The sequence below is a fragment of the Hirsutella rhossiliensis genome (assembly GCF_020360975.1).
Source record: "Hirsutella rhossiliensis strain HR02 chromosome Unknown scaffold00001, whole genome shotgun sequence".
Classification (NCBI taxonomy): Eukaryota; Fungi; Ascomycota; class Sordariomycetes; order Hypocreales; family Ophiocordycipitaceae; genus Hirsutella; species Hirsutella rhossiliensis.
In genome coordinates, this window is record NW_025408667.1 from 5578840 (window position 1) to 5595004 (window position 16165).

Sequence of the window (16165 nt, forward strand, 5' to 3'; positions counted from 1 at the left end):
CTAGCTACCCTTCTTTTTTATATTATTACTTATATATAGGCTCTAGGGCTATAGCGAGGCTAGTAAGGGCCTAGGCCCTTATTAGTAGTCCTAGCTAGCTATAGAGCCTAGGGCCTTATAACTAATTAAGGAAAGGGTAGCTATAAAGGTAATAATAAAAGAAAGGTTAGTTTAGTTCTTCCCGCGTAGTAATTTTCCCTTTTAAGGGCCCTAAGGGTCTTAGGTTACTCCTTTTTAAGCTACTTAGCTATCCCTATCTTTATTTTAGCTAAGAAGGTTAAAAGGGCTTCCCTTCCTTCCTTAGAGCTATAGAGAATAGGTAGGCTAAGGGCCCCTTTCTATCTCTTAAAGGTCCGGTAAAGGACCTCTCTTTCCCTCCTATAGTTCGGGCACCTTAGGATAAGGTGCTTAGCTATATACCTTCCTTAGCTATAATAGTAGTTATCTTAGTCTACCTTATTAGTCCTTTTTAAGAAGGAAAATAAAAAGCTAGCCTTAAAGAGGAGCTAGTAAAAAGCTAAGAGGGTCGGCCTAAGCCTCCTTATAAGGTCCTTTTCTAAGCTAAGGGCTAGGTAAGGGGTCTTTTAAATAAACGTATAGTACTTACTTAGGCCTATAGCCCTAGGGCCTTTAGCCGCCTTAGTAGCTTAGAGTTACTTTTAATAGTCCTTAGTAGCTTACTAAACCTTTATTTATAAGTAGCTAATAAAGACTAAGGGGGTCCCTTAAGTAAGGGCCCTTAAGCCTCTTTTAGCTAGCTAGTTAGCTAGCTCGTTTTTAAAGATCCTTAGTTAGCTAAGGTACTAGTATAGCTATATATTATAAAAAGCTTTTAAGTTAGATAGGAGCCTTTTAATATATATAGCTAGGTCTAAGAAACTTATAACCTTTTTTATAATAGCGTAGCTATTTATAAAGATATAGGTATTTATAAGGGGGTTAAGGGGGCTAAGCTTTAAGGGCTAAAGCCTTTTAGCTAGGTCTTTTAAGACCCTTAGTATCGTAAATAGCTCTATATTAGCTACTTCGATTAAGGGCCCTAAGTTCTTATAGTATACCTTAATAGGCCTATTTTCTAAGCTTATTTTATAAAAGGAGTAAGCGTTAGTCTTTATAAGGGACCCCTTAAAGCACCCCTTAAAGCTATTAGTATAAAAGGCTAAGGGCTATAACTTAAAGTCTTTTAAGCTAGCTAAGCTAGCTAAGAGGCATTAGTATTACTTTTTAGCTAAGGGCTTAAGGGCCTTTATTATTATAATAAAGGCCTTAAGCTCTATAGCTTATAAGGGCTCCTAGCTAGCTTTCTTTCTTTCTAAGTTATTATTAGGCCCTATAAGAGCTACTAAGCCTTTAAGGAGGTAGAAAAGCTATATATATAGCTTAATATAGCTTAAGGCTCTTAAGTTAAAGCTTAAGTTAGTAATATTATCCTATATAGCTAGGCTATAGGCCTACTTTATAGGGTAACTAGGTAAGAAGTATAGGGTCTAAAAGGTATAAGAGAGGTATACCCTTTTAAATTATACCTTTAGTAGCGGTAAAGCTACTTTAGCTTTTAAAGCCTTAATAAGGGATCCTTTAAAAGCCCTTAAGACCTTTAAAAGAGCTTAGCTTTAAAGCCTTTAAAAAGGCTTTATAAGGCTCTTAAGGGTCTTAGGCCCTTTATATTAAAGCTAGGCCTTATAGTTTATTATAGAGGTTATATAGGCCTAGTAAAGCTATATAAAGGCTCTAAATAATAAGCCTTTTTATATAGAAGTTAAGTAAGATAGTCCTTTAAAGGCAGCTTATATAAAGGCTACCTTCTTCTCGATATATTATTTAAATAAAAGCTTAGAATTAAAGAAGACCCCTAGCTACTATACTAAGGGCTTTACCTTATAAAATAAGCCTCTTACTATTATACCCTTTAAAATAAGCTACTATTACTTACTAAAGTAAATAGGTTTTATCTTTAAAGGGTTAAAGTAAACCCTTTAGTCTTTAGCTTATTTAAATAGGTTAGTAGCTATTACTTCTAGCTACTAAACGTTCTCTTAGCTAAGGTTAATATTATAAAGATACTAAAGTTATCTATATAAGATAGCTAGTATTACTTAGCTACTAGTATCCCCCTTATATATAAGAGGAATAAAATAAAGCTAATAAGGGACCTTTAAAGCACTCTTATTACTAGGTCTATAAGGGGTTAAACTTACCCTTTAAAAGCTAGCTAGATCTTTCTTTTAGTAAGGAAGTAGTTTACTTAGCTTATAAGGGCCTTAGGGAGGTTTAATTCCTTTAGGACCCTTATAAGCTATTCCTTTAATATAAAATTAAAAGCGCCCTTTATATTTAATAAGAGGGTACTAGTAATAGCCTTCTTATTAAACTCCTACTTTTTCTAGATATAGTATAAAAGGAGGAAGGCTATATTTATAGCTAACCGCTATTTTTATCCCCTTAGCTATATAAGGTTTAAAAGCCTAGCTATATTAGCTAAATAGCTTAGCTAGGTAGTATATAGCTTTTTAAGGACCTTTCCTAGGTAGTTAAGTAAACTTATAACCTTATAGGCCTTAAGGATAGTATAGTCTAGCTTATTTTACTTGGGAAGTATAATTCCTATAGCTTCCTTTTATACCTTAAGGAGTATCCTTAGTTAAATAAAGCTTTATAGGCCTTATTAAAGACTATAAGGATAGCCTTATATATATATTAAATAGAGAGAAGCTAATAGAGTTTAGGCTAAGGGCTTTCTTATTAAAAGAGCTAAAAATAGCCCTCTTAATCTTAGGGTCCTTTAGCTTTAGCTAGTCCTACTTAACTATACCCTTATTACTTATATAGCCTAGGAGCTCTTTTTTTTAGGCTTTAAAAGAGGCTAAAAAGGGGGCTAAGGCTAGGGTCTAAGGTTAGAAAAAAGGTTATTAAGAAAGCCTTATATTTCTCTATAATAGTATTAGCTTTTACCTTTATCCCTTCTTTTATATATAAGATACTAAGATAGGTAGGGTTAGCTTTAGCCTTAGTATAAAAAAAGGCTATAAAGATATCCTTTCTTATTACTTTTATTAAGAAACTCTCTTAGTTTTACTTTTTAGTAGCCTTAATAATATACTTAAAGCTATTTTAGGCCTTTATAAAGCTCTTTTAGCTCTCTTTATCTTAAGCTAGCCTATAGGCCTATTAAGCTAAGCTTAGGGCTTTTTAAAAGTAAGTTAGCTTATTAGTTTATTAAAGCTTAGAACTTTTATAAGGCCTCCTTTTTAGTATCGCTATATTTAAGGCCTTTATAAAGGTTCTTATTATAAGGGAAGCTAGCCCTTTTAAGCTATTTCTTTTTATAGCCCTTTTTATAGCTATAAAGAGGTCTTATTCCTTTTTAGCTAAGTATTTTAAAAATACTTTTTAGTTTACTTTCCTATAATTATAAGTAGTAGGCCTAGCTAGTAAAGGTATATTAAGGCCCCTTAAGCTAGCTTTAAAGGCTATAGGCTTATAATTTAAGCTTATAGCTTTTAAAAAGCGGAAGTTAGCTTAGGTTAGCTATTTAAAAGGGCTATAAAAAGTAAGGTCTATAACTAAGGCCCTTTTTAAGCCTTTCTTTTAATAGGTGCCTTTTATAGCTACCTTAAGGTCTATTAATAAGGAAGCCTTATAGTAGTTAAGCTAGCTAATAAAGACTTTTACTTTATAGGCCTTAAAGGGTTTTATAAAAGGGTTTTAATAAAGGTAGTATAGGTTAAAGTCCCTTATTAAAAAGAAGGGCTATTATAAGAGTTAGGCTATTAATAGTATCCTTTTTATTATTAAGGGCCCTTACTAGTCTTAGCTAGCTAGGGCCCCTTTAACCTCCTTTTTATTATATAGGTTAATAAAAGTAAATAGTTTAATGCTTTTTACCCTTATAGCCTATATATTAAGATTGTAAAAGAGGTTAAAGCTAGGGCTAGCTTTTATTTAAGGTTCCTTCCTCTTATAAGCTATAACCCTAGGCCTCTTAATAAGCTTAAGTAAGTTAGTAAAAGGGATAAGGGTTATAATATTATAAGCTAGATACTATATAGGGATATAGCTATTATTAATCTTATAAAAGTAAGGCTCTTATAATAAAATAAGGTTTATTTTTATTTTTAGGGCTTACTTTAAGATTAATAAGTTAGCTATTTCCTACTTATTAGTATTATACTATATAATACTAATAGGGTTATAGTTAAGCTTAGGGGGCCTAAAAGGCTTTAAGGGCTATATAAGTATAAGGGGGCTAAGGCTATTAAGTATTAGTTATTCCCTTATAGACTTTATATTATACCTTATTAGTTATAAGGTGCTCTCTTTTATAGTTATAGTATTAAACCTTAAAGTAAAAGTAGCTTTAGCTAGCCTTATAGCTAAGGTAGTTATAGTCCTTAGTTAGGTACTTTTCCTAGTAAAAAGTATACCTAATAAGCTACTAGTAAGTCTAAGGGTTATAGCTTAAGGAAAAGCACCTATAGTACTACGTATATATAATATATTCCTTATAAGCTTTAACTTTAATTTATAAACCTATTATATAAAGGCCCTTTTTTTAGTATTTAGCCCTTATAGCCTTTAAAGGGACTATAAAGATAATAGATCTTACCTTTTATATTAAGCTTAAGGTACCTAGCTACCTAAGCTACCTTAGGATATCGATCCCGCTAAAGGTTTTAGCTTTTATAGTAAAGATATTAAGGATAAGGGTCTTTAAGAAGTTAGGGACGCTTTAAGCTACTAGCTTAGTCTAGCTAGTAAGAAGGTCGGCTAATTTAATAGGTAGCTCCTTAAAGTATAAGGACTACTTCTCCTACTACTTAAAAAGCTTCTTTACTATATATAAGGCCTTTATTATTATAACTATATTACCTTTATTTAAAGTTAATAGAGCTAATATAGCTAGTTCTTATATAGCCTTATTAAGCTTATTATAAAGAGTAATATAGTTAATAGTTAGTATTAGCGATTCCTTTTTTAGCTTTAAGATAAGTTAGAAGTCTTCTTTTATATTCTTTTTAGCTAAGGCCTTAGTTAAGGCTTTTACTAAGGCTTTTACTATAGCTTTAGCTAGGGCCTTAGCTAGGGCCTTAAGCGCTTTCTTTATAGTAACCTTAGCCTATAAGCCTACTTTAAGGTTTCCTTAAGTAGCCTTAAGCTACTAAGCGGCTTTAGGCTAGTATAAGGGCTATTATAGGGGCTATTAGCGGTCTAAGGTCTTTATAGCTACCTTCTTAAGCCCTTTTATAAGGGTCTTATAAAAGGGTTCCATTTTTTAAGCTTCTTTAAGGGCTTAGAAGGCTTACTAAAAGAAGCCCTAAGCTTAGTCCTTAAGAAAAGAGTACTAAAGCTAAGGCTAGGTCTACTATAAGTATTAAAATATTAGTTAAATAAGTATAAGGCTAATAAGGCTATTAAAGGTAGCTCTCTTTTACTCCTTTACTTACTTTAAAGGCTAGTTAAGCTAAAAGTAGCTAGCTTAAGGTAGGGCTAGGCTAGGCCTAAAAAGGCTAGTCTTTAATATAAGCTAAGTATTATCTTTTATCTTAATATCCTTTAGGTCTTAGTCTTAGGTCCTAGGCCTTTCTTCTAAGGTCCTTAAAAGGTATTAGCTTTCTAAAGCTTTTTTTAAGCGGGCCTTAGCTTCTAAGGTACTTATTTTAACCTTTAAGTTAAGGGGGGGGGGTTTAAAGTTAAAAGGGCCCTTCTTAGGTCTAAGCTAGGTCTTATTAGTAGAGGGTATATACCTTTAGTTAGTAAGGATAAAAAAGAGTTTTCTACTTATATAAAAGAGAACCTTACTTAATTTATAATCTTTAATAGTATATTATTATAAGGGTATTTACCTTTAATATAGGTCTAAGTATTAGCCTAGACCTTAGCTAATAGGGTTATAAGGTAAGGTAAGCTATATATATAAATATATATTTAGTAATAGTAAGCGTAGTATATAGTTAGATCTTATATAGCTTATTATTATAATATAATAAAAGGTACTTATAGTATAACCTTTTACTTACCTTATAATAGTATAAGCTATCTTTATATTAAACTTAATATTAAAACCTTAGTAGTACTAGCTAAGGTAGTAGTAGTAATAGTAGCTACTATAAGAAGAAGCTTAATACTAATAGCTATAGTAATAAGTAAAATAGCTATACTAGTAATACTTATAAGAAAAGGCTTAGTAGTAATAAGATAAATAAGCTTAGTTTATAAAGCTATTTTACTAGATATTATAAGACCTAAACTAATAAGTAACCTTATACTAGATCCTTAATACCCTCTTAACGCTAGCTTTAATAGATACGCCCCTTACTACTAAGAGGTTAAAATATAAAGTAGCCCTTAGTAGATAGAAGCTACTACCTTAGCTTACCTAGGACGGTAAGCTAAAGACCTTTTACTTCTTCCTTAACCGCTTAATAGTAAAATACTATATTAATAAGAAATAAGGCCTTAACGGCTATGAAGAGATAGCTTAGTTCTCGCTCCTTTATACGCTACTAGAGCCTTAGATATAGTAAGTAGTAGGCTTCTAAGAGTAGAGCGGTCCTAAGGGGATAAAAGACCCTTAAGTATTCTTTAACTACTTAGTCTACGCCTTCGGCAACGTATAGGAATAGGAGAAGGTATAGGATAGGCTATAGACCCTTACTTAGTAAAAGGGGTAGTTTTTTATAAAGTTCTTACTAAAATTTAAAGAGACCCTAACCTAGGCGGCGTATAATACCGCCTAGGATAACGGCGCTAAGCTTACCTAGCTATAGAACTTAATCTCCCTAGCGCTTTAAGAGCTACTTATCCTTATTATAATACCCTCTACTTATAAGGGCTATATACCCCGCCTTATAAAGGTAGCTTAGGGTTATAAGTAAACGCCGCGCTTTTAAAAGCTATATAAGCGCTTAGCTTTAAGCGGGACTAATAAGCTAGATAGTTCCTCCTTACTTAACCCGTCTATGCCTAGGCCCGCTCCTAAGTTAGCGGTCGATATAGATAGCGACGTCCGGATAGCGGCTATACGCCCTAAGGGGCGCGGTAATAGTAAGACCCCGGCCGCTCTACTAGTAGTATAGTCTAGTAAGACAGCTAAGTAAGTGCCCTATAAGGAAATTAGTAAATAATATAAAGAGGGCCGCTATATATATTATAGCGTAAGTATATATATAGTTAGGTCTTGCCCTTACCTCTTAGTAAGGAGGCCGGTAGGGATATAGGTTACCTATGCCTTATTAGAATCCTATAACGAGGGAGATAAGGGAACCTCCGCTATATATAAAGCGGAGGGAAAAGCTTAGCTCTAATATAAAGGCGGGCCCTAGAGCTTAGTAAGCTAATACTAGCTAAGGAGGACCTAGTAAAGCGTATTAAAAAAGAACCTACCTTAATACTAGTTATTATTAACTAAACTTACCTCCTCTCTACCCTTATAAATAAAGGTTATTAGTATTACGCTATAATTTATAAAGTAAAAGCCCTTAAGCTACGCTTACTAATAAAGAATATTTACCTTAGGTATATAAAGGGCGCCTTAGCTATAATAGAAGGCGCGGTTATTAAAGGCATCGCCTAGGTAGCTACGGAGGTTAATAGCCTCCCGCGGCTACTAATAGTATATATAGCCCCCTAGCTTAAGTTTCCCTTAATTCTTAGGAAGCTATAGTTAATATATATAAAGTTATATTTAGTACTATATAAGGGGAGGCTATAGTTTAGCCCTATATAGTCTTAGGTCTAATATAGCGGTAGGGAGGGAGCGCTTAACGCCTTACCTAACTTATAAGACGCCTAGGAAGTCTTAGCCTTAGTATTTATAAGTACGATATAGTAAATCTATAAGTAGAAGGGGCCGGCTATAGCTATAGCGTCGATCTACGTAGTTATCTTAATAGATATTAAGAAAGCGCTATAACTAAAGCGCCTTATATCGGAAGAGGAGCTATAGTAGGCTATCCCGCCGCGGTTTTACGACCTACTACTACTCTTTTAAAAGAGCGAGGCTAATAAATTAAACCCTTATAAGCCGGGCGTAGACTACTTAATACCGCTTTATATAGGGGATAATAATAAGGAGCTTCCCTTACTATTTAGGCCGCTATATAGTATATTATAAAAGGAACTATTAGTATTAAAGAAGACCCTTATAGACCTCCTTAATAAGGGATTTATTAAGGCTAGCTCCTTTAAGGTAGCGGCTCTAGTCTTATTTATATAGAAGCTAAGGGGGGGACTTTACTTCTACGTAAACTACTAAACGTTAAACGTAATTATATACTTAGACTAGTACCCCCTTTTACTTATAAAAGAGACCTTTTATAACCTAGTAAAGGCAAAGTAGTTTATAAAGCTTAATATTATCTAAGCGTTCTATAAGGTATAAATAGCGTATAAAGAGGAGTAAAAGATAGCGTTCTATATAAAATATAGCTTATTTAAGTAGATAGTTACTTCCTTTAGCTTAGTATATACCCTAGCTACGTTATAACGTTATATTAACTAAGTACTTAAGGGTTTCCTTAATAAGTTCGCGTTTATATATATAGATAATATTCTTATCTATTTAAGTAAGAGCTATAAAGACTATATATAGAAGGTATAAAAGGTACTAAACCGCTTAGCGGAGTACGGCTTATACCTAGACCTAGATAAATATAAATTTAGCGTTAAGCTTATTAAATACCTTAGCTTTATTATTATAGCGGGCGTAAGCGTATAAGCGGACCTAGCTAAGATTTAAGCTATCTATAACTAAGCGACCTTAATATTATAACGAGGTATATAAAGCTTCCTTAGCTTCGCTAACTACTACTAGGTCTTTATTAAGGAGTTTTTATAGATTATACTACCGCTTAATAAGCTAATAAGGGATAGGGCCCCTTTCTCTTAAGGACCTATATAGGTAAAGGCGTTCTAAGCCCTTAAGGACTTATTTTTATAGGCCTTAGTACTACTATAATAAGACTTCGATAATCCCTTAACTATAAAAGTAAACTATAGCGGCTATATACTTAAAGGAACCCTATCTTAAAAGGTAAAAGGGTAGAAGAGGCTAGTAGCGTTTTACTTATATAAGCTTACTATAGTAAAAAGGAACTACTTAATCTATAATAAAGAGATATTAGTAATTATTAGCTACCTTAAGTAGTAGTAAGTAGAGCTCTATAGCTATAAGAGCTTTAAGATCCTTATAAACTATAAGAACCTTAAATACTTTATAACTTAATAGTATCTCTTAAAGTAGTAAGCGCGCTAAGTAGAGTATCTTTTATACTTTTAGTTTTATATTAAGTATAGACTAAGTAAAGAGGCTATAGTCCTAGACGCCCTCTTATAAAGAAAGTAGGACCGGCCTACCTTTATAGACCTTAATATATAAGATATATAGATAATCTTAAATAAGGCGCTCTAGACTTACCTTAGCGCTACTTTATTAAGGGCGGAGGGTAACCCCTTAAGAGCGGCCGGGGTCCCTGCCCCCCTTAAAGGTACGCCCGACGTCCCTTAGTATATCTTTTAAGATAAGGAGCTCTAACGCCTATAAGACTAGCTAGCGGTATAAGATAGTATATATATAAGCGTATACCGCGCTATAAAAGCGGGGGCGTACTTACTTAACCGCGGCCTTAGGTTAAAAGTCTAAGTAAGCGACTACTATATCGACCCCTATAGCTACCTTCGCTATAAGGGCAGGCTATAAGTCCTAGGCGCGCTAGTAACGATAGAGGCTATAGCTAGGGCGGCCCCCTTAAATATTAAGGAGCGGGATAGGTTAAGAAGGCAGATTATATAGATAATCTATAACTTAAGTATAATTAGCTATCCTAGCCGCGAGGGCACGCTAGTAGCGATTAGCTAGGACTTTTACTAGCCGCTTATAGTACCGTACGTCCGCTATTTCCTTTATAATTATAATATCTATAGCCGCTTAAAGATCTAGTAAGCGCTTAAGAGGGGGCTATTAAAGTTACTATTAGTCCTTAACTAGTTCTATATATATATATAAATAGACTTTATTATAGACCTTCCTCTTATAGTAGGTAGTAACTATAATTTCTAAGTAATTAAGGACCGTCTAAGTAAGGAAGTAGTATTAAAGCTAATACTATCTATAAAAGTAAAGGACTATACTAAGCGCTTCCTTTAGTACTACGCTTACTTCTATTAATAGCTAGCCTTAATTACTAGTAATAAGGGCACTAATTAAACCGGCCGCTTTTAATAGTACCTTTATAAGCTACTTTAAGTTACTTAGTTACTAAGTACGGCCTACTACTTATAAACTAATAAGGGGCTTAAACGCCTTAACTAAGAAGTCTAAGCCTAACTTTAAAGGGTAATAGCCTATAACTAAGTAGACTAAGATAAGTAGCTTCTTATAGCCTAGATAGCGCTTAATAGTAAGTTAAACTTATTTATTAATATATCCCCCTTCTTCGCGCTATATAGGTTCGAACTACTATTAGCGTAGCCTATTACTATAGATATAAGCGCGGAGCGCTACCTAGCTAGCTCCTTAAAGGGTAGGGCGTTTACCTTTATATAAAAGCTATAATAAGTTATAGAATTCTATTAATCCTCGATAGCGTCTACCGCTTAAAACTAAGAGTAGTAGGCTAATAAGTTATAGGATCTTATAAATAGGTTCGCGGTAAAGGATAAGGTCTAGCTAAACCTTTATAACTATAAGTCGACGAGGCTAAAGAAAAAGCTTAACTAGCTATATACTAAGTATATAGTAAAGAGGGTACTAAGTTTATAGACTATAAAGCTAAAGGAGCTACCCTTTAGTATTTATAGTATAATTAATATTAACTTCCTTTATTATACTACTATAGACCCCTTACTAAGCTAAGAGATAGCGGATCCTTAACTAGCTACTATCCTTATTAAAAGGGAGAAGGAGTTCTTAGTAAAGAAGTTATAGGTAGCTTATTAAAAGAATATAGGCCGCGGAAAGAGGCGTAAAGTCCTTATTAAGTAGCGCGGCTATTAAAACCTAATATAAGAGCTAGCTTCTAAGTTTAAAGGCGCGGTAGCTCTAAATAAGTTTAAGGCCCTTTATAGGCTAATAAAGGGAAATAACGGCCTAGTAAGAGAAGCTACCCCTTTAGCGGTAAAGTAGCTAGTACTTTAAAATATAGGAGAGACTATACCCTACCTTTAAGGAAGCGGCGGGGCACTAAGCCTACGGCGGTCGCTATACTAATATAAGCTATAAGTATATATTATAGATACCGCGACTATAGATAATAAGTAGGGTATACTTAGGTTAGTAGTAGTATAAATAAATTATATTAGCCCTTATAAGCGCGCTTAAAGGTATATAAACTAAGCTTAGTAGGCTTTTTTCTTTAGTGGGGTCTTAACTATTAAACGGTTATCCTTATCTTCCTCTTTATCCTCCTCCTTATCCTCCTCCTTAGTATAAGGCGCGGCCCTAGCCTTAAGGGCGCGGATCTAGCCCTCTAGGCTACCTAGCTAAGCGGCGACGGCGGCGGCGTTAGGGACGGTAGTAGCGGCGGCGGCGGTGCTAGTAGTAGTAGAGGCGGTAGCGGTAGAGGTAGCGGGGGCGGCTAAGGCAGCGGCGACGGTACCCTTAAAAGAGAGAGAGTTAGCGCTATAGAGAGTATAGGAAAGGGAGCTTACGTACTTAAGTATAAGGGCGGCGCGCTCGAGGAACTATAAGTTATAGTAGGCAGCGGCGGTAGCGGTTAAGGCGCGCTTAGCCTTATCTTAGTCTTTACCTAGCTCCGCGGCGCTCTAAGCTATAGTAATATAGGTAAGGACGGGCGGCGTAACCTTATAGGCGCGGCTAGCCTAAGCGTATAGGAAGTAATTACCTTAAGGGCGGCCGGCCTAGTTAGCGTAAAGGAGGGATTATAAAGTATACTATATATAAGGGGAATCGCGGGTAGCGCCTTAGGCTATAGCGCGCTTATACTAATATAGGGAGTTAGTAATACCTATAAGAATAAAGGTAGAGGGGCTTATAGAAGAGGGCGGTAAGGACCTATACTTATTATTATCGTTGTTATTATTATAGCGGCTAGTAGTAGAAAGTATAGCGGGGGCGGCGGCGGCGTAGGTAGTAAAGTTAATAGCTAAGAAGCTAGGCAGCGGGTAGCGCGGAGCGGCGGTAGGCGCGACTAGGGCGGCGGGGGTAGTAGGTAAGGTAGCGGGCGAGGTAAGGGCGCGATCGATAAAGTTATCGATCTTAGCGAAGAAGTAAGATAAGGTAAAGGAGGATATATTAAATTATTTAAATAACTAGTAAGGGTATAGGTTAGCTTATATATAGGCGGTAGCGTATAGCTAAGCGCTAAGAGACTTATAGTTATAGTTATAGCTACTACTATTAATAATAATAATAATAGTATAGTTAAGAGGAAAAAGTAATAAGAGCGCGCTAGTAAGTTATTTACCTCTTAGCCGCGCGCTAAGGTATAGGATTAACGTTATAAGGGACCGCCTATAAAGAGAGGGGTAGGGACCTTATATAAGGGTATTTACCCTTAGTATAGGTCTAATATTTAGCTTAGACCTTAGCTAATAACGTTATAAGGTAAGGTAAGCTATATATATAAACGCGTATTTAGTAGCGGCGGGCGCGGTATATAGTTAGATCCTATATAGCTTATTATTATAATATAATAAAAGGCACCTATAATATAACCCTTTACCTACCCTATAATAATTATATACCTATTAATAGCTATATAAAGCTATACTTAAGGGGGCGTAATCTACTATTTATAGCGGTTTTAGTTATATACTTTCTTTATATTTTAAGCTTAGTTTTAAAAGGTTAGCTAAGAAAATATAATAATACTTTATACTAGCTACCCTTATATTATTATTTAAGGTAATAACGCTATCCTTATTACTACTTATAATACTTAGCCCCTTAGCCTTTACTTTTATTTCCGCTACCCTTATAAGTCTATAGTTAAGTAAGCATAATAAACGTTTTCTATTAACCTCTTAAAGTATAAGCGCTAAGTATAAGCTAGCGCCGCTTACTTAGCCCCTTATATATATTATATATTATAAGAGCTTAACTACTTTAACTAAGTTAAGTACCGCTATAGTAGTAGCTATTATTAATACGCGCGCGCTAGCCGCGCTTATAAGGTAGCGCTTCTTATCTTACTTACTATAATATTAGCTTAAAAGGCTAGCGCGTATAAGTAGGTATAAAGGGCTACTAATAAGCTCCTTACCGCTACTACTACTATATACTATAACCTCCGCGCCCTTAAGTAATAAGGCCTTATACTTAAGTAAGTCCTTACTCCTCCGCTCTTTTACTTTTGCCTTTAATATACCTAGCGCTAAGGATACCGCTTTTATTACTTTATTAACGGTCCTTTTAACCGTGCCTACTTTTACTACTACTACTACCCCCGCCGCTACCGCTAACGCTAGCCGCCGCCCTTTTACCCTTAGAGCTACCGCTATTACTTACTAGCTTATAGGCTTAGAGGGCCGCCTTAGTACCTTAAAGAGCGCCGCTACCGCTAATAAAAAGAAGGAGGCTAATAAGGATAATAATAATAATAATAATAATAATAAGGGTAATAATAATAATAATAAAGAATAAGCCTAGGTAGTTTAAAGGCTCTACCTTATAATAAATACTATTTTTATCTTTACTTATACTATTATACTTATATTACTATAACTACCTTTTTTACTTTACTTACTTTATAGTCTTAGCTTAAGCTACTATTAGTAGTTTACTAGTCTATTATTTTTATTTACTAGTCTATATAAGGCCTTAAACTTATTAAGGGCTATAGCTCTTATAAACTTATATATAAGTTCTTATATTAAGTTAAGGTACCTATACTACTTTATAAGGACCTCTTAGTATTTCCCTTAGCTAACCTTCTTTTAATATATAGCTTATATCTCCTTAACCTTAAATTTATTATCCCTTTTTACTTTAATAGTAAGCGGTTAAGCGTCTACTACTTCCTATCTAGGTAATAAGTTAAAGGAGGCTTAGTAAAAAAGGTTAATATTAATCTTATTATAAACCCTTATTAAAAGATTATTAAGCTTAACTACTTATAGGCTAATAACCCTTTATACTATAAACTTTATATATAGCTAGTTTAGCTTCTTTTTCGGCCGCGCTAACTTATAGTTATAAAGGTTAAGCTATACCTTATCTTTTACTATAAACCTATTTACTAAGGCCTTAGTCTTATTAGTATACCGCTCTTAATCTTATACTAAGGCGGCTATTATAGATTAGTAGTATTCTATAGTTTCTTATAGCTTCTATATAAATATAAAGGTATAGCTCTTTAATAATAAACTACTATATTACTCTACTACTATATCTATAGTAAATAGGATTAAAGAGGGCGGCTTAAAGCTATATATAGTAAAGAAAAAAGCTATCTTAATAAAGGTTTATAATATACTATTTATCGCGAGCTAGGCTATAAGGAGCTACTAGTCTTAGTCTACTTAGTTATAGGCTACTACTACCTATAAGTATACCTATACTTCTTAGTTAACCCTCTTAGGTCCTTTATTAGTCTATAAGTAATAAGCTATACTAAGTAGCTATATAATTTAAAGTAGCTAGTATAAGTACTATTAAAAGTAGCTAGTTTAGTTTAATCCTTTATTACTTATAATAAAGGTTAGCTAGCTATATAAGCGGGCTTAGTACTAAAGGAAGCGCTTTAATAAGCTTTTATATCTATAAATACTATTAGCTTTAGTATTACTAATTTACTAATCTAGTTTTTAATTACTTATATATAGCGGTTACTAGTTTCTATAAGTAAAAGGTCCGTTATAAAGTCTATTTATATATATATATATAAAACTAGTTAGGTACTAAAAGCTACTTAAGTAGCCCCTTAAGCTATACCCTTTAAATCTTAGTATAGCTATAGATATTATAGTTATAAAGGAAGTAGTAAATATAGTATTATAAGAAGGGCTAGTAAAAATCCCTTATAAAGCTTACTATTATACCCTATTAACCTAGGTAGCTTATAATACTAGAGTTATAAATAAGCTAAACTAGCTTCTTTTAAAGCTCGTTTTATTTATTTAGCTTTAGTAGTTTATCTTTCTCCTTAGCTTATATAGTATATAGCGCGCCTAGTACTTATAATCTCCCTTACTAATATAGATACCCTTATAGGTTAATATAATAGTTAGCTACTTATACTTTTAGCTTTAGCTTTAGATCTAAGCGTTAAGCGCTAGACTTAATAGCGCGGCGTATACTCTTATAGGTATAGTTTAGAGATAATATCTTATCTTATAAGCGTTAAAAGACCTTATCTTAAAACACCCGCGCTACGCGCGCCTTTAGGCCGGTCTATCCCTTTTTACTAAACTAAGGTAAAGGTATAAAAGAAAGCTTATCTATTAGTACCGCGCTTCCTTTTACTAAAGAAGCTCTTATATAAGTCTATAGCGCTTTTTATAGGATAAGCTATAGATCCTAGGCCTTAATATCTATACTTATTAGCTAGTCTTAATCCCTTTAAGAAAGTATATCTAAGACTATAAAGTCTTACCTTAGCTAGTACTTAATTAAGAAGTTATAGTATAAAAGGTACTTTACTTAGTAGGCTTATTACTTTAAAAGGTACTAGTAAGTTATAAAGTACTTAAGGTTTCTATAGTTTATAAGAACCTTAAAGCTCTTATAGCTTTAGAGCTTTACTTACTATTACTTAAGGTAGCTAATAATCGCTAGTATCCCTTTAAGCGCCTTACTACTATAGTTTACTTTAACTATTATAAACTAGTTAAAGTCCTATTAAAATAGTACTAAGGCTTATAAGAATAAGTTCTTAAGCGTATAGAACGCTCCTTCTTATATAGGCCCTTAATAAAAAGCGGTCCTTTTTCTAGTAATCTTATTTAATAGTATTATAATATAAGAGAAGCCCTTAATAAATATCCTATAATAGTTCGCGAACCTAAGAAAGCTCTATATACTTCTTTATATAGTTAGGGCCGCTTAGTCTTAGATCGCCTAGATCTTTATAAGGTCCGCTTATATACCTATACCTATATAAATAATAAAGCCTAGGTACTTGACCTTCTTAACCTTAAATTTATACTTATCTAAGTTAAAGTTAAGCTTATAAAGTTAAAGGCGCTTTAAGATATTTTATACTTTCTA